The sequence below is a fragment of the Triturus cristatus genome, chromosome 11, assembly GCF_964204655.1.
Source record: "Triturus cristatus chromosome 11, aTriCri1.1, whole genome shotgun sequence".
Taxonomy (NCBI): Eukaryota; Metazoa; Chordata; class Amphibia; order Caudata; family Salamandridae; genus Triturus; species Triturus cristatus.
The window spans coordinates 429974659-429999068 of record NC_140594.1 but is presented as its reverse complement, the minus strand read 5'-3'; the positions used below and the strand labels follow the sequence as shown (position 1 = coordinate 429999068).

At 50.4% G+C, this 24410-nt stretch overlaps 1 protein-coding gene across 2 annotated transcripts in view; it reads left to right on the top strand.

Annotated features, from left to right (window-relative positions):
- LOC146784378 (annexin A4-like) overlaps window positions 1-24410 on the top strand; it is a 119306-nt gene that overhangs the window by 63905 nt on the left and 30991 nt on the right. The gene's annotated exons all lie outside the window — the stretch shown is intronic.

Sequence of the window (24410 nt, the reverse complement as noted above, 5' to 3'; positions counted from 1 at the left end):
AGTCCTGTCATAGGGTCCTCTGTGGTTTCCTGGTCGTCAACTTGTGGCAGTCAGAGCTTCGGTCTCTTTCAACTCCTTTTCCCTTGTTGTATAACCTGGATTTTTCTTTGACAAATCACGATCCCTTGCCATCCAGATGAGTAAAGTAACCGCAGTCTGCTTCTTTTACATTCTGGTTGTCTGAAAGATCGTTCAGTTTCTTCCTCTTCCAGCTTGCATGACCGTAGTCGAGGCTTGGATGTCTCATATGGGCTATGGAAAATATCTGCACCTTGGTCTTCCACCATTTCTTTGTCGGGCTTCAGAAGGTCCCGGATGCAGCAGCTCTTCTCTTAGGGATTGCTCCGCATACTCCCATCTCTCAATACTTAGTCTCTCTTCATTGACACCCGATCGCCGAAAGAGCAAAGTTTAAAATACTTTGTTTTCTCCATTGTGCTGTATGTAAGATTGAGCCAAAATATTTTCAAACCATATTCTGTTTTCACACGACTCCTGGAGCTTTGAGGTCTGCCTCCTCTCCTGTTTTACTTGAGCCGCTGGTTAATAAAGTTCACATTGGAAGACCCTTTTTTTATTTTATTTTATTGTTGTTGTTAATCTGGCATCAAAATACTGGAATGCTCTTCCAAGTCTAAAACTTCTGGATAACTATGTCCAATCTCGTATGTCTTTTTAAATAAACTTGTCTCCATCTTGGTGAACTAGGCTTCCGCAGTTTTATGCGTATGCCTATCCAAGCAGTAAAAGCCTATCCCGAAGGGTGTTAGTGCTCTTTCTAGATCCAATCCTCAAGTCCACATCTGTCTCTGAACTCTGTGTTCCCCACGTGCTTTAAGGTGGGTGAAACCAGGAAACAAAGTAAGAATTGGGGCAGCATTTGCTGAGATGGTGGGCACTTTGAAGTAGTTACTGACCTAGGGGCATGATCAGCGTGTCACATTTGCGCGTTCCTTCGCCCACAGTCCATCACTGCTCTTACGTGTTTGCTCTGGATTGTAGTTCTAGAGGAAGGAATCCATTTACAAAACACCTAAGCTCTTTTACTCCTTTGTGGGCAGCAACCTTCCCCTGCCCTCCTGCGCTGTGCTAGTTTTGCCCCAGGTCCAGCTCTTCATTGCAGGACTGGCACCAATTTGAGGCCTTCAGTCAGAGGAAGGGCTGGGCAGGAGCTTCTGTGGCCATTGAGAGAAATTTGGAGTGGCCTTCTCCCCACAGCTGTCTTGTGTAGGGACTGTCTTGGGGTAACCTTTTTGGCACATTGCCAAATGTGCTGCTTTTTGCGGCGGAAGTGGAACATTCCTGGTGTGGCTACTTCTGTGGAGACCATGGACGGCACCTCACCTTTGTTTGCTCCTTGCTAGCTATTGGTTGTCTTCAGAGCCAACAGAATGGTGCATTCTAATGTTGCAGTATGAGCAATGTACTGGGGATTGGCCCTTCACTCCTGGTCCTTGTGGCATTTGTTTTATGCAGCGTTCCACACTTCCGCACCCAGTCCCCACCAGCTACTGTTGGTTGAGAATATTTGTATCAACATTGTTTTGGAAAATTACTTCTTTATATGGCTCCACAGTGCTAAGCTTAAGTGTTCTAAACAGAAAAGTATTCCTATTAACCAAATATAATTATTCAGTTTTTCAGCCTTTTGAAGGTTGTAAGACTCTGTTGCATTTGCTGTGATTAAAGCCAATGACTGTAGATTAAAAAGAACCATGGCAGCGACTATTTCATTTACTGAGCTTCTTTCTTGCGTGCATTACAAGCCATGGTCTGCATGCTGCAGCGTCCGATACGGGGTTAAATTTGAATAGTATTGTGGTGAGCATCTGCTAAAACAAGATGCTAGTCGTGTTTAATCAGGATGTCCTATACAGTGTACTGTAAAGGTGGGGTATGAAAAAAATGGAAAATTAAATGTCTAATTAGGCTCGAAGTGTATGTTTGTAGTTGTGGCCTGGCGAATACTTTATCATAATTTAACAAATGAAAGATGCACACACAGAGCACTGTATGTTAAACCTATGCATGGGGCACTGGGGCAGCCTACTTTAGCCAATGGTTCTCTTGCACTGCGAGTGACAGCTTTTTAGGTCTCGCCTACGCAGCGCGCATGCGTTGCATAAGAAAAAAGACCTTTTGCAATCGATTCAGCTTTGCAGGCAAAAACGTGCACGCGTTGCATTGCTTTGAATGGCAACACGTGCATGTTTGGTGATTGCCTTGCGGGAGTGCTCGGCGCCATGTGTTATCAATTATTGCGCTCGCTCCCGCAAGGTAAACGCTGCCTGCCCTCGGCCGCAAAACCCCCTCCCCCCCCCCCCCCCCCTCCTACTTGCGCGAGGCGCTCGCTTGCTTTTTTTTTTTACTTTGCGCACGAGGCGCGTGCGCTTGTTTGACAAGCTAGGAATGAAGACTCTATTTGAGTTGGTCACCTGAACATAGCAATACTGTCACTGGTCGGACAGCGCGCTACAGCACTGTGGCGTTTGCTTTCACCACACAACTGACATACCTTGGCTAAAGCAGGAGTAGCTTTAGGTCACGGCCGATCTGGTGAGTAGAACTCCCCCAATAAAAGTAAGCGCAAAGGCGTGGGCGTTGGCAGTTTTTTGTTTTAAAGAAAAGCTTGTGGAATGATTGACCTCACGCCATGTTTATATCGGCCAGTGTAGTAGAACACACAGCTGTACCTCCAGGGCGTGAAAGGCCAGAAGATTTCACCTAGAAAAGCCTGCTCCGCATGGAGGCCTGCAGCCTCGCTGTTTACTTCACGCCCTCACCTACATTTAAGTGTGCTTGCCTTATCAGGAAACAGGACGTAAAGCAGACAGCTCGCGCGATGAGTGTTGATAAACAGGTAGATGATGTACTAGTGTTCTCATTGTAGCTGAGTTCGACAGTTAGGCTTATTACATCCATGCCAGAAGTATTATAACTGCCTTCTAATGCGCTCAGTCACGGCCATCATGTGGGCCCAACTTTTCTTCTGTTTTTATTAAGTGAACAGTCTTGTGTCTCTACCGCACCCGAGCTCCAGGCGTGCCGCACTCACACAGCACACCGCTGTTGGACAGTGAAACAGGATTGAGTGGAAACTGATATTGACATTGTACACAGTTATACACTTCCTGGTTAGAGGTGATCACGCAGGTCCTTGGGGCTCTGCAGTGGTTTGGCCGCTACTGTCCGTGAAATATTCAATCACTTGGTTTTGTGCATGCCTGTGGTTAGGTATTGCATGCTTAGATGCCCACACTCTAAACATGTACTCAGGGCAGAATGGAAACCAGCATGGGCCCTGTCAAATGTTCAAACAAGCCCACGCCGCGGAAATAAGCAACTAGAATGTGCATACAGGCTTTGTTGGGTCTTGGCAGACCATCCTCCTCTAATAGCAGCTCCCTAGCATTCAACCGGGTGTGATCGAGCCAGAAATGGCGAGTGGCCAGTGTGACCCTGCTTGCACCGGGCTGGTATGCCCATAGTAACCTGATGCCATGGGAGGATATAACGAAGAGACCTTCTTCAAATGTTAGTGCGAGGAGGCGACCCTGTGCAGCAACAATGTTCCATAACCACTCTGAAATATGGGAAGCCGGTGGTTACTTGACAATCAGACAAGATGTGCTTTGTTATACACCTATTCTAACTTCATAGGGCAGGAGACACAGATGATGTGCAGTTTATGGACAAAGCAAGCAAGCATGCTAAGTAAAGGCCAGTGAGAATGACTAGGCTGGCAGTCAAAAGGCTGAGCAGAGTCCAAGTTAACAGGGGTATTAATAGCATAAAAAATCTACAACACAGTATCCTCCTGAGAGAAGATAATTTAAGTAATTAAATAATTAAGTGCATTTCTTCTGAAAGATTCTTAGTCATCACAGCCTGATCATCATCAGACTCCTGAGTGACACCCAGAGAACAATGAAAATGTGTTGCTTCACCCCACAGTGGAGAAGATGAATTTACACTGCCAGGCCTGTGGCGACATCAAATTTCACCTTAGCATGTGCTTTTTCACATATTTTCAATTGTGCACTAACTAGATATCTCGGGATAAAGGGTTGCAAAAAATTAAGAATGCAATTAAGAATACATATATGTTATCTCACCTTTTAGTACACAATCGCCTTCCGGTATCAATGGAGGGACACCAATTTTAAATGTACCAAAAGGCAGGGATGTGTTTGAAGTCATGCAGATGGGATGGACTTTGAACACACACACGTAGGGCAGGCAGATCAAAGGTGCAGTGGGATGTGCGAGAGCTGAGTTTTTGAATCGTAGTGTTAATGTATTAGAAATCGAGCTTATGCTAACATAAGCCAGTTTCATGCTGTCTCCCATCTTGAAATGATGTTGTAACACAACACATGATCACTGCCGCTGCGGTTTTCTCTGATGTAATAAAGAATTGTGAGCTTTGCACCGAAGGACTATGGCTTTCCCAGTCATATAGAACGTGATATACCTAATCAAGGAGAACTTGACTGTCCCAGTCTGTATTCCATATTATGTATCTACTAATGAATTGGTAATCGAGCAAATTAACTCCTCTCGCGCCTTCCCGTGGCCGATGTGTGTGCCCGGTGGCTTCCCTCACACCCCCCCCCCCCCCCTTCAGTCACCTGTTTTCAATGCCCTGGAGACCTCCGATTTGAAACACTTTGATTGTTGATTTCCTTCCCAGTGACAGACTAGTCCTTCAATCTAACATTTACCTCGTTGACGAACACATACCTGAGTTATGAAGTGCTTCTCTGAAATACATTTTAGTGGTCCCCAGTTTTATTGCACCTATTTTTTTTTCTCCGAGGCACTTTGACCCTTCTTGCACATTCAGCTGCTGTGATCTCAAAGTCCTTCTGACACACCTATATCAAGCAGCTGGTGACAAACCCCGTGCTATCACCTCAGCTTGTAAATTATGGTGACTGGTCCTTTTACACAAAGGCGTGTTTGGAATCAAACACAGGTCGGTGGGAGATGATTTTTTGCTGGAGGTTTTTTTTTCTGGAGATTAGATAGCTGGCACTTCAGCACAACACGGGAAAAAATGAGTGCTGCTGGGTGGTTAATTTTTCATAAGCGAGAAAGTAGAGCTGTAGGCCCTGCTGCGTCAGTCGTCCAGCCTCTACCTGTCGGCATCTGCTCCAGGTAGAGAAACCAGCGCTTAGCGCCTCGGGCCTTCCACTTAATCTATCCGTGACTTCTCAACCTACATTCTGTCCCACGTGACGAGGGGCTGGCTGCTTCTGCTCTTGCGCACGTGGCCAATCTAGTCTCACAGAAGCGCTTTTTGATAGGGGGACGGGGGTCAGGAAGTACAATTATAATAATAATGGTTGTGTGTGTGTGCGTGCCTGCCTGGGGTTCGTCTAAGTAAAAGCACCAGTGGACTTTAATCAGGGCGTGTAATACCTACCACCACCCTCCAGGACATATTGCTTGAGGTCCAGGATATAAAGGTCTCAGGTTTGTGTCCGTTGTTTACTAGACCCAAACCCTTTGGCTGGCAATTTACATTGTGCAATTTGGTTGTGAGAATAAGTATTGTCTGCTACTAAGACAAGACATGCATCGCATGTATAAGACGTTCAAAAGTGTATATTGGGGTCATTAATGCAAAGCCTTTATTATTAGGGTGGACATACTATGGAATTACAGGTACTGCTAAGCTTAGTTTATGATGACAGTGACGATAAAGCAACAAATATGTACACATTTGCAAATATTCACAATTTGTGGCTTTTTAATGAAGGCATATTTCATAAAATGTTTGACGCATGTCATTTAAAAAATATGGAGAATAAGTGTAAAATCATTAAGGGCAACATTATAGGCAACAAGTTAAAAAGAAAAAACAAGCCTTGGCATAGCCAATAGGTCTCGCCTTTGGGACCTTATAAGTGTTATAGTTATCCAGCACAATATCCTTGGTGCAACAACATCAACTATTGCATGGCTAAACACTTGTAAGGTCCTAAAGGCGAGATCTTTTGGCTATGCCAATGCTTGTTATTTCTGCTCCCTCGTGCACATCCGCCCAATAGAATTTTACTTCAGTACCAGAGCTGGTGGGCCAGCACTGTACTTTGACAATGCTTTATTTTCCCTTTACCTTCTTTATTCTTGTTGGAAGGCGGACCCCGAGGAGTCGGTGCGACCACCAAGGGGGGGGCCCTCACACTGCACGAAGTAGCCGAGCGCTGCCGAGAAGTCTCCTGAGAGATCCTTCTCCTATTACGTACTAGCACAGTAACACCACCACACAGGACTCAAGGAGGTTGTCTTGTGACAAGCAATTCTTTATCAGCAATAAAAAGGTTACGAGGGCAATATTTACACGAAGGGATCGAGGGATCCACCAAAAGTCTCAGTGTCTCTTTGGAAGGGTCGGGGTAGCGGGACAGTCTTTGGCAGGAATGCGGTACGAGGGTACCTGGGGCCCAGTTCTTATCCTCAAGCTGGAGGACCTCCGGATCTCGGAGGGGTTGAGCCGCGACGGCGTCAGCAGGGCTCTGGCGTACAGTTCGTGGAGAGCCGCGATCCAATCAGCAGGGCTCTCAAGATGGTTTCTGCTCAGCTCGAGCCGCGACGTCGTCAGCAGGGCTCCGATGGAGGTTTCAGCGAGGTTGGGCCGCGACGGCGTCAGCAGGGCTCCGATGTTCCAGGTGGTTCAGAAAGGGTTCACAGGAAGGAGCCGCGACGCAGTCAGCAGGGCTCGTGATGGTTCCGACAAGAGTTCTTCTCCGTAGGGTCAGCCGCGATTCAATCAGCAGGGCTCTCGACTCCGGGATACAACTGCCGAGCTGTGGTGGGGTCGCCCCAGATATAGGTCTGGAGCCCTTTGATGTCCGGACCTATGCGCCCGAGGGGGCGGAGTGGCCGGGTGGAGGCGGCCAGACGCCCAGCAGGAGAGGCGCCAGGCCCATGGGAGTTGCAGGGCGATCACACCTCGAGAGGGGAGGACAGTTGGGGGTCCCATCGATACTGTCCTCCGCCGGGGGCGATGAATGGTTCCTGCGGCACCCCCTGGCTAGTTCGTGGTGCCTCGATGTCGGGGCTTCGCTGGGGTCGAGGCCGGGTTGAGCGGGGTCGCGCCGGCTGGTGCACGGTGTGACGTGGATGCCAACAAGATGGCGGAGCCACGAGGAGTATGCGTCCACGTGCAGCTCCGGGTGAAGGGCCTTGGTGCAGTTCAGACGGGTGGCCCGTGACGGCCGGGGCGGGGAACGGGCACAATCCAGGGGGTTAAGGACCACGCCACGAGGCCGGGTCCAACAGGCGTCCCCCCCCCCCCCCCCCCCAGCCGAAGGCATGGAGAGTCACCCATCTCCTTGGGGATTCTCCTCGTCAAGGCGGAAGAAGCGGGACAGGCCGTCGGCGTTGGCGTGGTCATTGCCGGGCCGGTGTTCGACGTCAAAGTCCATCCCTTGTAGCGAGATGGACCACCGCAGCAGCTTGGGGTTCTCGCCCCGCATTTGCATTAGCCATTGCAAGGGCCGGTGGTCGGTCTGGACCCGGAAGTGGGTGCCAAAGAGGTAGGGCCGGAGCTTCTTGAGGGCCCACACCACAGCGAAGGCCTCACGCTCAATAGTGCTCCAGCGTTGCTCTCGGGGCAGTAGTCGTCGGCTGATGAAGGCCACTGGTCGGTCGAGCCCCTTTTCGTCGGCTTGGGATAGGACGGCCCCGATCCCATACTCGGAGGCGTCCGTCTGTACCACGAACTCCTTCTGGTAGTCCGGGGCCTGCAGCACCGGAGCAGTACACATGGCTGTCTTTAGGGTGTCGAAGGCTGTTTGGCAGCGGGGTGTCCAGTGTACCTTCTTGGGCTGCTTTTTGGACGTTAACTCTGTGAGGGGGCCAACAATGCTCCCATAGTCCCGGATAAACCGCCGGTAGTATCCGGTGAGGCCCAGGAAGGCCCGGACAGCGGTCTGGGTAGTGGGGGGTTCCCAGGTCTGGATGGCATCTATCTTTGCTTGGAGGGGGGCCACCTGCCCGCTCCCCACTTGATGGCCCAGGTAGGTCACGGATCCGTGGCCGATTTGGCATTTGCTGGCCTTGATTGTGAGCCCGGCCCGCTGAAGGGCGGCCAGGACGGCCTTCAGGTGGAGAAGGTGCTCGGCCCAGTGGTTGCTGTACACGGCAATGTCATCTAAGTAGGCCGCGCTGAAGGCCTCAAGCCCGGCCAAAACCTTGTTCACCAGTCTTTGGAAGGTGGCCGGGGCGTTCTTCATTCCGAAGGGCATTACCCGAAAGTGGTAATGCCCATCCGGGGTCGAAAAGGCGGATCTTTCTTGGGCGCCGGGGGTGAGCTGGATCTGCCAGTACCCGGCGGTGAGGTCCAGCGTGCTCAAGTAGCGAGCGGCCCCTAGGCGGTCGATGAGTTCGTCGGCCCGGGGTATCGGGTGTGCGTCTGTCTTGGTTACTGCATTCAGGGCTCGGTAGTCCACGCAGAATCGCAACTCCGGGGGGTGACCGGGAGCTGCGGCCTTGGGCACCAGGACGACAGGGCTGGCCCACGGGCTGTCGGAAGGCTCGATGACCCCCAGGGCCAGCATCTTCGCTACTTCGGCCTGGATGCAGGCCCGCACTCGGTCAGGCACCCGGTAGGCTCTGTGTCGTATGGGGGGGGGCTCTCCCCGGTGTCGACATCGTGGACGCACCAGTGGGTCACCCCCGGGGTGAGAGAGAAGAGGGCTGCGTAGTCCCGCAGTAATTGCTGGCAGTCGTTGCGCTGTTCCGGGGTCAGGGACGAGGCGAGTTGGACCCCTTCGATCGATCCATCGTGAATGTCGGATTGCAAGAGGTCGGGCAAGGGCTCGGAGTCGTCCTCGCCCCCTTCGTCAGTCGCCAGCAGCAGGCTCAGTTCGGTCCGGGCGAAGTGGGGTTTTAGCCTGTTAGCATGTAGGACCCGGAGGGGGTTCCGGGGGGGGACTCCAGATCGACCAGGTAGGTGACGGGACTTTTCTTCTCCACCACCTTGAAGGGCCCGGTCCACTTGTCCTGGAGGGCGCCGGGTTCGACCGGGGCCATGACCCATACTTTCTGTCCTGGCTCGAATTCTATAGTAGAGGTGTTGCGATCGTACCACCGCTTCATGTCCTCCTGGCTGGCCTCGAGGTTGGCTTCGGCCATGGCTCGGAACCTGCGGGTCTGGTTTCGGAGGGTCAGGAGGTATCGGTAGACGTCAGGAGGGGCTCCTCGGGGCTTCATCTCCCAGCCCTCCTTGACCAGGCTGAGCGGTCCGCGGACCGGGTGTCCATACAATAGTTCAAACGGGCTGAACCCCAGGGACTTCTGCGGGACCTCCCGATAGGCAAACAGGAGGCAGGGCAGCAGGACATCCCATTTCCGCCTGAGGGGTTCTTCCAGGCCCTGGATCATCCCTTTTAATGTTCGGTTGAACCGCTCAACCAGTCCGTTCCCCTGAGGGTGATAGGGGGTCGTGAACTTGTATGTGACCCCGCACTGTTGCCACAGAGACCGCATGTACCGGGAGATAAAGTTCGTGCCGCGGTCGCTCACCACTTCGCTGGGGAATCCCACTCGGGAGAAGATCCCCATCAAGGCCCGGCCTACCACAGGGGCCGTTATAGTTCTTAGCGGGACCGCCTCCGGGTACCTGGTGGCGTGGTCCACGAGGACCAGGATGAAGCGGTGGCCCAGGGCGGTTTGGGGGTCCAGGGGTCCCACAATATCGATTCCGACCCGTTCGAACGGGGTGCTGACGGCTGGAAAGGGCTGGAGGGGGGCCTTGACCCGACCCTCCGTCTTTCCGCTGGCTTGGCAGGTCTGGCAGGACCGGCAGTGGTTGTCCACATCTCTCCGCATCCGGGGCCAGTAGAAGTGGGTCACCAGACGACTGTACGTTTTGTCTTGCCCCAAGTGTCCGGCGAGGGGCACATCATGGGCCAGGTGGAGAAGGAACTCCCGGAAGCGGAGGGGGACCACCAACACGCGGCTGGCCCCGAGTTCTGCTACTTTCTGTTCACTGTACAACAGGCCCTCGGTCCAGTAGATCCAGTGGGTGCCGGTCTGGTCACCGTTGGCTTGCGCGGTCGCCTGTTGTCGGACCCCTTCGAGAGAGGGACAGGACTGTTGTTCTTGCTGGAACTGCTCTCGGGTGGGGCCCCCTTCGTGTCGCCATTGTGTCAGCTCTGGGAGGGCGCTCGGAGAAGCCATCTCTTCGGGGGAGGATTCGCTGTGTCCAGGGTCGGTGTCCGCCTCCTCCTCGCTGCTGGTGGGAGGGGGTGTGAGCCCCTCTGGCTGGGCGGTCCCGGAGGTCGAGGATGAGCGGGGGGCCTGGGCGGTCATGGACCGGGTGATGGCGCAGGCCCAATCAGCCAGTCCTAACATTCGGAGGTGCTCTCGTCACTCTACTTGAGCCCAGGGGGAACTTTCCAAGTCGTTCCCCAGGAGGCAGTCGACCGGGGCGTCGTCGCGCACTGTCACCTTCAGCAGGCCCGTCACCCCTCCCCACTCGAAGGGGACCAGGGCCATCTGGCATAGGCTTTCACTGTTGTCGGCCGTCCGTACGGGGCACAGCACATTCGGTAGAATCTGCCCAGGGGTCACCAGGTGGCAGCGGACAGCGGTGATACTGGCGCCTGTGTCACGAAGGGCTTCGGCCCGTTGTCCATTGACCGTGACCTGCTGCCGGTACTTCTGGGTGTTGGTTGGGATGGGGGTGCAGGGTACCATCTCTCGGCTACCCAGGCAGACCAGGGACATGGCTGCCGGCTCCCACTCAGTGTTCTCTCGGTCGAGGGCCTCCTCTTCCTCTTCTTCTCCCCCCAAGGCGGCGGCTGTCAGCTGCCGGGGCGGGTGCCCGCCGGCCCCAGTTCTTCGGTTCAGAGGGCAGGCCGGATCGCTGGCAAAGTGTCCTGTTTGTTGGCAGCCGTAGCAGGTCACTGGCGGCCGTGGTCCGGGTCGGGCCGGGCCCACCTTTCGGGCTAGGCTCGGGGAGAGATGTGGTTGCGGTGGCCCTCGAGGGGGGCTCCTGGGGGCCCCGGCGGGAGGGTCTCGGTTCCTGTTCGGCCCTCCCCCCCCACCGCGCTGGCGGGGGGGTCCGTTGGGGTTCCTCTGGTACTCCCCCATTGAGTTCCGGGGGACCCGGGAGTTGACCCATCGATCGGCCTCGACGGCAAGTTTTCGCGGGTCGGTTATTTTGCTGTCGAGGAGGTGCTGTCTCAGTTCCACGAAGCAATTGTTGGAAAGGTGTTCCCATACGATGAGGTCGACCAGCTGCCCGTAGGTGGTTACTTTGCTCCCTTTGATCCACCCTTCTAGGGCCCGACTGAAAAAGTCCACATATTCCACCCATGTGGTACCCGGGATTTTCTTGCAGTCTCTGAACCGCTGGCGGTACATTTCCGCTGTTAGCCCGTAGCGGGTGAGCAGGGCCTCCTTCATGTGATCGTAGGAGGTCATCACCTCCTCCGGTAGCTGGAGCAGCGTGTCCCGCCCCTCACTCAGGAACCGCCCCCACAGGCCCGCGCCCCAGTCCTTTCGGGGCACCCGATGAGAGGTCATGGCCACCTCGTAGGCCTTGAACCATTGTTGGATGTCGTCATTCTTGTAATACTCCTTGACGACTTCTTTCGGGATATGTACCTTGGCCTCGGAAGGCGGTAGAGTGTCTCTAGTACTGGGGGTGTCAGTCCCTCCGTTCTTGGCCTTGATCTCGAGCTCCTTGAGACTGCGCTCGTGCTCAAGAGTTAGTTTCTTTTCCTCCAACTCCCGGTGTCGTCTCTTCTCTTTTCCTCCAACTCCCGGTGTCGTCTCTTCTCCTCTATCTCTTCTTGAAGGCGCAGCTGCTCTAGGGCCAGTTTCTTTTCTGCCAGCTGGAGTTCACCGTCCAGCCGCAGTCGGGCGAGCTCTAGCTCGTGGCTCCGGACCTTTTCCCGCTCTCGTATTTCTTCTTCGGAGAGGCCGGTTTCTAGGCTCTTTCTTCCTCCGGTTGCCGGAGTCCGTGCGGTTGCTGCGGTCTCAGTCAGGGGCAAGGGCCCTTCTTCCTGGGAGGGGCCTGCCCCGGCCTCCAACCATGCCCTCAGAGCTTTCTGCATCTCCTCTTTGGTACCTAGGCTGGTGGTTGCAATGCCTTTGTCTTTGCAGAACTGTTTCAATTCTTTGTGCGTATATTCTTCCAGCCGTTCGGGCTGGAACTCCATTGTCGCGTTGTTTTCCTGGCTGCTCATGATGCTGTTCGTTTGGATGGGTAGCTAGTGGGTACTGGCTGGTACGTACTGCGTTCGGCTCGGATCCCGTCGCTGGCCACCAAATGTTGGAAGGCGGACCCCGAGGAGTCGGTGCGACCACCAAGGGGGGGGCCCTCACACTGCACGAAGTAGCCGAGCGCTGCCGAGAAGTCTCCTGAGAGATCCTTCTCCTATTGCGTACTAGCACAGTAACACCACCACACAGGACTCAAGGAGGTTGTCTTGTGACAAGCAATTCTTTATCAGCAATAAAAAGGTTACGAGGGCAATATTTACACAAAGGGATCGAGGGATCCACCAAAAGTCTCAGTGTCTCTTTGGAAGGGTCGGGGTAGCGGGACAGTCTTTGGCAGGAATGCGGTACGAGGGTACCTGGGGCCCAGTTCTTATTCTCAAGCTGGAGGACCTCCGGATCTCGGAGGGGTTGAGCCGCGACGGCGTCAGCAGGGCTCTGGCGTACAGTTCGTGGAGAGCCGCGATCCAATCAACAGGGCTCTCAAGATGGTTTCTGCTCAGCTCGAGCCGCGACGTCGTCAGCAGGGCTCCGAGGGAGGTTTCAGCGAGGTTGGGCCGCGACGGCGTCAGCAGGGCTCCGATGTTCCAGGTGGTTCAGAAAGGGTTCACAGGAAGGAGCCGCGACGCAGTCAGCAGGGCTCGTGATGGTTCCGACAAGAGTTCTTCTCCGTAGGGTCAGCCGCGATTCAATCAGCAGGGCTCTCGACTCCGGGATACAACTGCCGAGCTGTGGTGGGGTCGCCCCAGATATAGGTCTGGAGCCCTTTGATGTCCGGACCTATGCGCCCGAGGGGGCGGAGTGGCCGGGTGGAGGCGGCCAGACGCCCAGCAGGAGAGGCGCCAGGCCCATGGGAGTTGCAGGGCGATCACACCTCGAGAGGGGAGGACAGTTGGGGGTCCCATCGATACTGTCCTCCGCCGGGGGCGATGAATGGTTCCTGCGGCACCCCCTGGCTAGTTCGTGGTGCCTCGATGTCGGGGCTTCGCTGGGGTCGAGGCCGGGTTGAGCGGGGTCGCGCCGGCTGGTGCACGGTGTGACGTGGATGCCAACAAGATGGCGGAGCCACGAGGAGTATGCGTCCACGTGCAGCTCCGGGTGAAGGGCCTTGGTGCAGTTCAGACGGGTGGCCCGTGACGGCCGGGGCGGGGAACGGGCACAATCCAGGGGGTTAAGGACCACGCCACGAGGCCGGGTCCAACAATTCTCTTTAGGTCTCGCCTACAGGCCTCTTGTGAACCACTAAACTCGACTTGGGCGCTTACCATTTGTTGGCTTTCGGGTCAATCTAACGCGCTTGGTTGCTTACTTGGTGGATTGTCTTACTCTTCGTGTTTGTGGCATCACTGGAGCATAACCTCTTTACCATAGTTTTGATTGGCTGATTTGTATTCTTCCACTGCTCACTTTTAGGGAACTACTGTTTTTCTTTTTCATTCAGCACTGCATTATCGTGCATGTGTGTTTTTTTGTTTGTGTGCTGCTCCTCCCCTCGAGTAGCTGTCTCCTCTGTGTTCACTTGCCCTCCACCGGTTTGTTGCTCTCGTACCCTTTACAGATCTTTAAATAAAATGCTTTGATTTTAATTGTTTTGGAGGGCCTGGCAGGTGCGATTTGCTGTCCGGCTAGTCCACATTGGAAAAAAAGGTTTTGTGCGCACGGTTTATTGCCCCGGTGCTTCCCTGTCCACCCACTCCTCTTCTCTTGCTTTGCTCCCTCACTGCTGTGGTCCTTCAAATAATATATATATTTTTTTATTTTCAGCTCCAAGTGGGGTTTCCCATCTTGGATCAGTAATAAAAAGCAAAATAAGAAAATGTCGCCTGTATCTTTCCATAGGAGAATGCATGATGTTGATGTGCTGCCCACGTATAGGTTTTTGCCTTTGAATTCTGGAACTTTTAATCTTGTTTTATAATGGCATAAATAAGGCTACAAGTCCCAGAATTCCCCAAAAACCTCGACTGAAGCAGCACATCCCGCATGGACCTGTAAACTTGGCAGGGCTGCAAGTGGTCCTTGTGCAAACCTTGAACGTTCAGGTGATCCGTAACGAGCCTAGACCCGAGCGTGGCTGCGGGGTGTCCTCGGGTCACTTGTGTTCGTCTTCACCATGAATGGCCCTCAGAGTCCAGACTGTGCACAGAGACTGTCTGATGCCTCCCTCGGGAGGTTGGGTCCTTGATGCTTTCCGTTTGCCAGGCTTGCCTCTGCAGAGGTGATGCTGGTTGACTCCTGCACAGCCTGTGTTCTGTCAGTCTGCAGTCCATGTTCTTGCTTTGGATCTCTACGCATGTTGATGGGAGAAGGCCTGACCCGAAGCATGTGACACAAATGTGGGTTAAACGGGCCTTTGAGTGGACTGGGTTCCTGCTTCCTCTCGCAGTAATTAAAATCTGATTTTGAAACTAGGCCTCACCTGCTCTGTTCTTGGCCTTCATTTTACTGGTAAAAATGTTACTCTATTTCTCCAACGGTGACTGGGGGGTGGGAGACCAAAATAAAGTAATCGATCTTCCATTCTTTAAGAGTATTTTTTATGTTTTTTTCCCCTGATGTGTGTATGCCTTTTTTTCCATGCAACATCTGATTCTTGTATAGAGCATACGATGAATTGAGTCGCCTCCAGGTATCCGGGTGCGTCGGGTTGTGGGGAGTCATTATGAGCGGGCCCGAGGCAGTGCAGGTTTCTTAGTGCCTGTGCATGCACATCCAGTCCTTGGCCTCACTGCAGAGAGTGCAGAGTGATGGAAATATCAGTGCAGGTTGTCATATTGGTTCAGTGCAAATGTGTGTGAAGGAGGTACACAACTGTTGAAATATTGATAACCTCAAAGGAAAAGATAATGCAGTGCTTAAATGGGAGTTGTTTGTACAGTGAGGTGAAGGAGATGAAAGGTAGGAGAGAGTGAAAAGACTATGCGGAAGAGCAAGAAAAATGACCGGTGTGATCTAGAGTTTTGGAACGTGACACGGAAATGTCTTAAATCAGTGAGACTACAGTGAGACTGCAGAGGAATGTGTTGGGAACTGGAGAACAAGAATGATTGAAACAGTGCTCAGTACTACCACTTCAACAGATCTTAGTTTAATTCAGTCTCTTATTTTCAGAAGTGAAATGTTACTACTTTACAACAAAGTCCTTATTACTCAGTATTGCTGCTACTAACGAGCATTGGCAATGCCAATACGTCTGGCTTGTTTTTGTCGTAAGTCCGTTATGGCTGGATGCAATTAGTCACTGAGAGGCAGCCAAATACTAGCCAGCTCTCATGCTTTGTAAAGCACAGGATTTTTGTTTACATGCTTTACATAAGCCACACCCTTAATTACATATGCCACACTTCTCAAAGGATTCCTAATTAAACTTTGGGCCATGTCCCCTTTAGAGACTTCTCATCTTTTTCATCCCACTTTAAACTCTGGGACTAATCTAGCCCGAAGGCATAGCTGCTAAGGTTTCAGATTGCTTATGTGTGACATTTTCATAATTTCAGTACAATTATGAGTGACATTCAGTGACTGAGTGACACTTTCTCGTGTGCAAAATTAAACATGATGACCGGCTCTAACCATCATGTTATGCTTTTTTTGACCATGGTACCAGAAGTCAGCCTGTCAAGCCCTTGTGCTCCCATTGTTCTCTTCCTCTCACAGCCAGTCAGAGGTAGCACAGATAAGCGCAGGGGCACGCATAGAACTGATTACAGGCAGCGTCTTCCACCCCAATGCAAGCTTTTCTGGTCTCTGGCCCTGCAGTGTTGGATCACCCAAACTTTTAAATCTAAACACGCTTATGTATGTATAAAGCAGGTTAAAAAGGCGGACACAGGCTTTACGGAGTGATTGTGAGGATGGCATGACACTGTTCATATGCATTATTCATTGTGTTGCATAAACATCACAGGTGTTTCAACATCCATTCTAGAGCATCACATTGCATATAGGGGAGTCGTTACTTAAACTACATTGCATATACATACCTGCTTTATTCTATTAACTGAAAGTGCCACAACCCAAGTATTGAAATGTCACACTGTCATAGGAACACTGCATACAAGGATTATCGCACATAAACAACCTAAAACCTAGCAATTAACTCTAGTTTTAAATCTGTGACGAGCACAATTCTACGCTCACTTCTTCCTACTACCTTCAGTAGTAGTCCTAGCTGACGCTCCTCAACAAACCTTGTCAGCTGCCCCAAGCTGACTCGTGGACACCGCCGCAGACCGGCACTAGGCAAGCCTCCGCCTCACAGGCAGTCAATGTGAGCCAGCAGCCATGGCACTGTAGTCTATTAAAACTAGTCTCGTCAACAGTAGTAAAAATCATGCTTACCCCGAAAGTGGTCCTCGCTACCTGCCTAGCCCTGCAACAAGCAGCACATATAAGGTGCCTAAAATTACGAGAGTCCACACAGCTGACGTGTGGATAAGTAGCTGAGCACTAGGCAGCTGAGGCACACAGGTCACTAGCAGCAAGCAGCATTAATTCAACATTACTCCTCGACTCCCAAAACAAATTATACCCTGGTCCACCGCCTCCGCCTTACCTCAGACGCACAGATCACACCACAGAGCTATCCAATGCTGCTCTGCTGAAAGACGCTGCTGGCAGGCTCCTGTCAAGTACTGCGTCTGAACTCTGCTACAGGGCACAGGCAGGCAGGTGGTCATGATCGCGCTACAACTGCCAATTTAAAACCAATACCATTGCCAACCAAATAGAGAAATTATACACACTTCAGGGGGCACTGTGACGCACACTTACTTTGCGAGGCTCACTGCAGCATTTCCGTTTATGGGCTGCCCAGCCTCGTGGTCGCAACAACAACAACTGCTGCAAGCGCGCCGTGGGCTCCTGTGCACACTCTTCTCAGACACAGTGACCTCTCACCAGGCAGGTGGAGCACAGTGGTGTGCTAGGCTCAACAGCGGGCACTGGCCGTGGTCCGTGCCAGGGGTTGGGACATTCAGGGTCCGTCAGTGGCGTTGCGGGCCTTCACAACATTCATTTTAAAACTATTGCTGCATGCCCCGCCCTCCCTCCAAAGAATTGTAGCCACCGCGGAGGCAGCAGAACACCTGATCCCGCCTATCTTCCTGCGGCTGGTGTCGGGAATGGTTACAATGTAGCTAGCTGCTGCTCGGCCAGCCCCATAAGCCGCCTTCTAGGAGCAGCGCGCATGCCGTGGCACGCTACCACTCCACCAGCTTTGCGAATCATAGCAGTCCTGCCGTTAACAGACGGGCCAGGCGCTATCCCAATAATGCGTGACTTCGCATTTTATTGCGGTGATGCGGACCACCACTCTGAAATGCGTTAGTCTAATGCCTGATGCATGATACTTGGCAGGGCTACAAAGGGATCTCTGACAAGGTGAACAGTTTGCTTCAGATCTTTGAATTTCGCTACGTTCGTTTAAATGGGTCACTACAAGGCAAAAGAGACGAGCAGGTGAATTTTCAAGGGCCAAACGGAATAGTTTTTCAATGTATGTACGTCGCAACTGTGGGAGGGGTGAGTGAGTAAGGAGGGGTGAAGTGAACATGAAATGGGCAAAAGAATGGCAGCATGGCCATGGGGAAGAGGGCGAGGAGAGGCAGGGTCACAATGAAAAGACATGGGAGAGAGGAAAGGAGCATCACAGGAAAGGCGAGGGTGATAGGGGTGGAAGTAGGATGGACAGGTCTAAGAACCAACCTAGGGATGAAAGGAGATTCATTATGCAGGGTAGGATTGGGCGGGGGGGTGGGGCGCAGAGGACGGAGGGCGAGGACGGAGGGCGAGAGGGACAGTTGATTGGAAGAGAAGGGTGCAGATGGGTAGGGTGACGTAATGGAGGGAAAGAGGAAAGGGAACTCTGAGTTTGTGCATTTGAACCGTTTGGCAACTGGTTCTTGGGTGATAAGGTCTCTGGCTGTGGGTTTTTGCACTGAGCACACCGTACTCGTCGTCAAAGTGAGACTTTATTTCTAAGACACCCCTTTTGGGTAATTGTGAGATTTTTGAGAATTTAAAATCCCAGATATCATTTATAACCGCTTTTGTCTCCCTAGCGTATACTGTAATAAACTGTGTAGCTAGAACTAGATCTAACTTCCAGTGATGACATCAGACAGGCGAAGGTCATATGTCTTTCCAATGACTTTCAACATTATGCTACGTATTCACTTTGAAACCTGAAAATTCCTAACTTTTTCGTTTCAAATCTTTGGCAGGCATGCTTTCACCCTTCTTTTAAAGATCAACTAATATCTGCTTAGCCTGGCGGCTGAAATTGGAGACTATGGAAGAGAGGAAATTGAGACATATTCTTGAGGTGTAAATTGTAACTCAATAAAATGTCTCCATTTCTTCTCTTCAACAGTCTCCACTTTCACCCTCTGCACACCTCCCCACTTCTGAGAAGAAATCACAGTGTGACCGGTTAAAGGCTGCCTATTGCATATTTTCTCTTTTTGAACCTCCTTCCCATCAGACATAACTCGTTTTACATAATTGAACGCAAAGCCCATGAGTGACCACCAGAGGGCAGTATCTATCCGCCATTGTGCATTTCATACTGTGTTGCCGCTTCAGGCCACGGTTGGTTATGAATGGTGTGTGGGCGTTCTTATTTTTCTGCGGTTTTACATAGCGCGAACTCGAACCGAAGGCAGTGGAGCGCTTGGGGTGAGGTGCATCGGTTACATTACACAAGGACACATTTATTTTTGGTACGCATTGGGAGATGAAATGATTTGACAAGAATCACAGGATATTGAGCCGACGCTGAAACTCAAACCTGGTTCCCCGGTTCCATAGTCGACAGCTCTGGACGTTACGCCACATCCTCTCCCCGCACTACTTTGAATTTACTCGCTTGACCGCCTCTATTCATTGCTTAATTTGTAAAATTAAGTGCTGGAGCCAGTGACTGTAAAAACATAACACCTAACAATCGCACGCCTACAACTGTGACAATTTAGACTATTTCAGGCCACACAACTATAATAATGGTGTGAGGCTGTTATTCATTCTCAATGTGGTTTGATTTAAACACGGGTGATGCGCTTGTCTTCAAATTAAACAGACACCACCTTGTGGTGGACTGTCACTAGAGCCGGTGCTGAGCACCAGAAACTAGAGACTCGAATTAAGCGCTGCCTCCATTTACATCCTCTTTCAGAGGGTGGAGTGTAAGCGGGGCTGGAATGGGAGTGGGAACCACAAGCAGCCCTGGCAAACTTTATCTGTCCAGCCCCTGTATGTTGCGTAACGAGCAAGCCCGACCACTACAAGGAGAGTTTGGAGGGTTTCAACCCCCCCCCCCCCAAAAAGTTTTGGGGGAAATGGTGCATTCTACAGTTCATTTTTCATTATACATTCAATTGTCTTCACTTTTAAAGCATAGTAAACGATGGGCTTGCAGTGCACCAGGATATGACACTTTGTTGGGCCACTTCAATGATTCCTCACTATTACTCGCCAACAGTGCCCCATAGCTCATCTCACATGTGGTTCATTTGTTTTATAGCGCCTCTCATGCCAGATTATAGTGTCGGAGCACTTTACATCAAACACACAATGCTTGGGCTGGAGAAGCACGAACTCTGTATTCAAAATGTAACGTAGTATTTAGGGTTACATTTACTAATTTATTTCTACCCCAAAAATGCTTTTTAACAACATTAGGATGATGAGAGACTGGAAAAAACAACTTTCTAACCTGTACCATGCAATTTGCATGCAGCTCTTTGGCAATTTATAGCTCCCTGTGCTGGATTACTGCTGTAATTTATGAACTAGACACTTAAAAAAAAAAAAAAAAAAAAAAAAAATGGGGTAAATACAGTAACCAACTGAGCGAGCTATGCACGTAAAATAAACGTATGTGATCTGCGTGGTACACATGCTCTGCAGCAGGCCTATTAACCCACTGTGCTACCTTAGGTGAGTCAAAACTGCTACTAGATAAAACTCCAGTAGGAATATTAATCAGAGATATCTTGACACTTAATATCACTGAAAAGTGCTCCATATACAAATAACTCTGCAGCGGGTACTGTTAATACTATATCGTATTTCAAAACACAAGGAGGCTGCAAATGAAAGTGAGTGCTGTGTGAATCCTGCTGGCTTGCTGATTTTGTTACTGGGGGCCAACGTTGCAGCACTGCTGCAATACCAGCCCCCCAGTAACAAAACCAGGCCCCCTCCTGCCAACTTCCTGGGGAAACGCCAGATGCCCAGTCTGGCCTTGTGTGTGAATGCTTGCGTAGGCTAAGCCAACGTCTGGCTTGTACTCCAGGCCCAAAGTGCAAAGTTGTCCATCACAATTTTGCAATGGCACTTGGAGAGGATATGGCGTTACGGCCGGGGGGGAACCGGGTTCCAGTGTCGGCTCAGCTTCCTGTGATTCTGGGCAAATCGCCTTAATTACCCAGTGCCAAAAAAATGATGGTAACCTCTTGTGTAATAAAACGGGTGCTTATGTAAAGCGTTCGAATACTTTCAGGTCTAATTCGCGCTATAGGAAAATGGCAAAAAAAATGTAAAGAACACGACAAACTTGAATTAAAAATCGTAGAAGACTCTTTAAAATGAAAAGTTGTTACGTGAACATTTGTGGTTCAATTTAATATGTTCGATTTATATCGGTGCACCGTGTGAAATTTTTTTGAAAATCTGTTTTAAAAATAGTTAATCATTCAAAAATACCTCTTTGACAGCTTTCTTCATTGACTTATGGCAACGATGTCAGGGTAGCTTGAACGCACAGTAGTTTCGGCCAGCGGGGTGAGGGGATGGAGGAGGGGGTGTGTGTCTATAATATGTTTGAGGCATGTGAGCTGTAGATCACATGTTTTGCATACTCCTGCCATCTAGTGATTGCAAGTTGTTTTTCTTCTTCTAAGTCTTTCCAGTCACGACGTAAGGTGACTCCTCCTTTCAGTAATAGTGCACATGGGCATCGACTCCATTGTTTGTTTTCGCCATCTGGTTCGGCGTGTATTGCTGCGCTCAGTTTCAGAATCTGTCCTCCGGTTCCCCTCTGTGCGTAATCCACGCTACCCTCGACGCTATCGTGGTCTCTTGGACATCCCAAAGAGAATTACTCCAAGTTGCACTTAAATTTGTCATGCAAGGAAAGAGGCACCATGAAGTAAAGATTTTCAGAGAATCGCATAATTTGCTCAAGTCAAGAGGCAGGCAGTTGAGCCCATGTTTCCCGATTACACATTGTGCAATCTGCCTTTTTTTTTTTTTTTTTTTTTTGTAACGTGGTGCACTTTCTCCTCAATTTAAACAGTATGTTATATAAATATACATGTTAAATCAGTCTGACACGGTCTGGCTACTCATCACAATGTTAAGTGGAAGAAAAGACAGGATGCTTATTTGTTAATATCGCTGGCTTCCCCTGTTGAGCTGCACTTGCAGGGGGTCTATTTTTGTTCCATACATTAATGACGAGTTGAATAGATTAGCAAAAAAAAGTGGTTGCTGAGAGAGCTTCCTGGTCCCAGGTCTTGAGACACCTGAGAAGTACAACTTGCTACAAAGACATTCATTCGCACATTCTGCTTTAAGGTCAAGCAGAAAACAGGTTTTATGTATCCGCTTTGGATTTCAAAAACTGCATTGTGGAGAGAATTTGTAAGTGCAGGGGATCTAACCCGGCTGTATTTTGGTGCAAGTTCCCACGGGTCAAGGATTGGACCATGGATGTGTATTTGGCTCTAGTCTTGCTTGGCCTCTAATAAGACAAGCGAATGGTTCTCTTGAGGACAGTAGACCACATTCCCCAATTGCCCCAATGAAGTAGACCACTCGATCTATGCCCAACCTTCTTTAAGAAATCTGTGTCAAAAGATAAAGCAGGTATTTAAAAAAAAATCTACCCCTGGAAGCCTTAAGTCAGGATGGCACTATATGTAGCCTTCTGCTTGGTTAAACTTAACTGTTTATCTTCTGTCCTGTTCTGCATATACCGTAATAGTAACAGGATAGGTATCCTAACTTTTTACAGTACATGTCACTTGTAGTTTTTGAGCCCCAGAAATAAACATTTTGATGGCGGGAGGAAATATCAGAGTTGCTCCTGGGATACGTTTACGGCTTTAGCAAGAATTTTCTTGGCTCAGTGGACTAGACCTCTGGCTCCCAAGAAGACCGCCTGGTCAAGGGTCTGCTCCTCTGGCGAGCAGCCCTCTAGCTCCAGAAAGTCTACTGTATCCGAAAAACAGTCATTTTCCTCGTTTCTCAAATGCTACTGAAGTGGAAAATCAATTAAAACAGTTTTTAGGCTTAGAAACCACCCCTCCCCTCCATGTGTTAAATGTCACGCTCCAGCCTGTCTTTACATAGTGCGCTAGCTAGAAGAAACAAATGTGGGTTGAGTGCAGCCTTGTTACGAGTTTTTGCAAAAAAGAACAATTGATGGACAGAATGCTGATCAATGTTAAACATTCACCCTAGTACAGAGATCTGGGTCTAAATAAATCATTTTTTTGGGCCCCATGCCATTCCAGTTTAAACCCAGCCATATGCAAATCAGTCTTGACCCTGTTCCCCCATGAGAACTGCCAGGCCAGGTCCTCCCTGGACTGGAAACAAGCTTCCTGGAACAATGATGGATTCAACCCAGATCTGTGACGGGGTGAGTGAAAAGTTTCAGTGCTCCGTCCATCGCCTAGTGTTTGCTTTGCTGGCCCTAAGCTGGCAGGATATGCCCAGACGTGGGTCACTTGCTCACTGTGCAACTACATTCAAGCTAGCCTGGCTGAGTGGTGAAACCCCGAAACCGGTTCCAGGATGCTTGTTTCTGGTCCAAGGAAGACCTTGCTTGGCAGTTCGGCTGGACTGTTCCCATGAGGAACAGGGTCAAGACTGATTTGCATATGGCTGGGTCCGAACTGGGGTGGCGAAGTGAGCTAAAGAACGATTACTACGGGTGAGTGTCTTAAAAGTTTCAGCGCTCCGTCCATCATCTCCCTGTTTGCTTTGCTTATGAGTTCAGCCACACCATTAGCCCATCTGTGCTAGAAGAAATATAATGAAGGTATTGCCTTTCGCCCAAACGCTGCACTATAGGTGCTGATCTGGCCCTTCTTTCGCCCAAACGCTGCACTATAGGTGCTGATCTGGCCCTTCCACACACAGGTACGTGGCCTGAGCCCACCCTTCCACTTATAACTGGTCATGACACAGGTTGTTGAACTGCCTAGTTTCTTCAGTGTCTCCGTTCTGAATGGTCAGAAGGGAAAGAGGACTGAAAGACCCCTACATTAAAATAACCTTTCTCACGATGGTTCGGATGTCCCAAAGGTAAACCTCAGACCACATATTTAAAAGTGTAAAAAAAATTTGGGGAGAGGATGTAGCCTTACGGCTAGAGTGGTAGACCTCGATAGTGGGGAACTGGGTTCGAGTCTCTGCAACGACTCTCAAAATCCTGTGATTCTGGGCAAATCACTTAATCTCCCCGTGCCTAACAACAACAAGCATTGGCATAGCCAATAGGTCTCGCCTTTGGGACCTTATAAGTGTTTAGCCATGCAACAGTTGCATAACTAAATACTTATAAGGTCCCAAAAGTGAGACCTATTGGCTATGCAGTGCGGCCGCGAAAGTGAAAGTAATTGCGGTAAAGCGCAGCGCGTGCGCCAACGCACGCGCTAACGCACATGCACTGTAGCTTTAGGCTGGCCTGGTAGCACTTTTTGGAGCCCTCTCAATAAGTCTCGCCAGACCAGCGCATGCGCTGGGTCAGGCGTGACCTAAAAATTGTGTCCATCTGTAACGAAACTGATGCTCATGTAAAGCGCTCTGATACCCGATGTCTCTGGTCTAGTTCGCGCTATATAAAGCTCTTTGGGGGGGGGGGGGGGGGGCTTGAAAACCCAAATGTAATTTGGTGAGCAATTTTTATTGTTTCTTAATTATTCTAATATCTGCAAATTACGGAATTGATTCCCGATTTACTTAAATTACAGTACATAAAATAGGTCAGACGATTCATTACCCAATTAGTGCATTGTTTTATATTCTACAATATGACCCTCTGAACATGTAGCGCACTGGTAGCATAGTTGACCTGTATGCAAGATATCATGCTGGAAGCCTATTTAACATACCACACATGGAAATGGTATTATTTTTACCACTCTTGTACACGT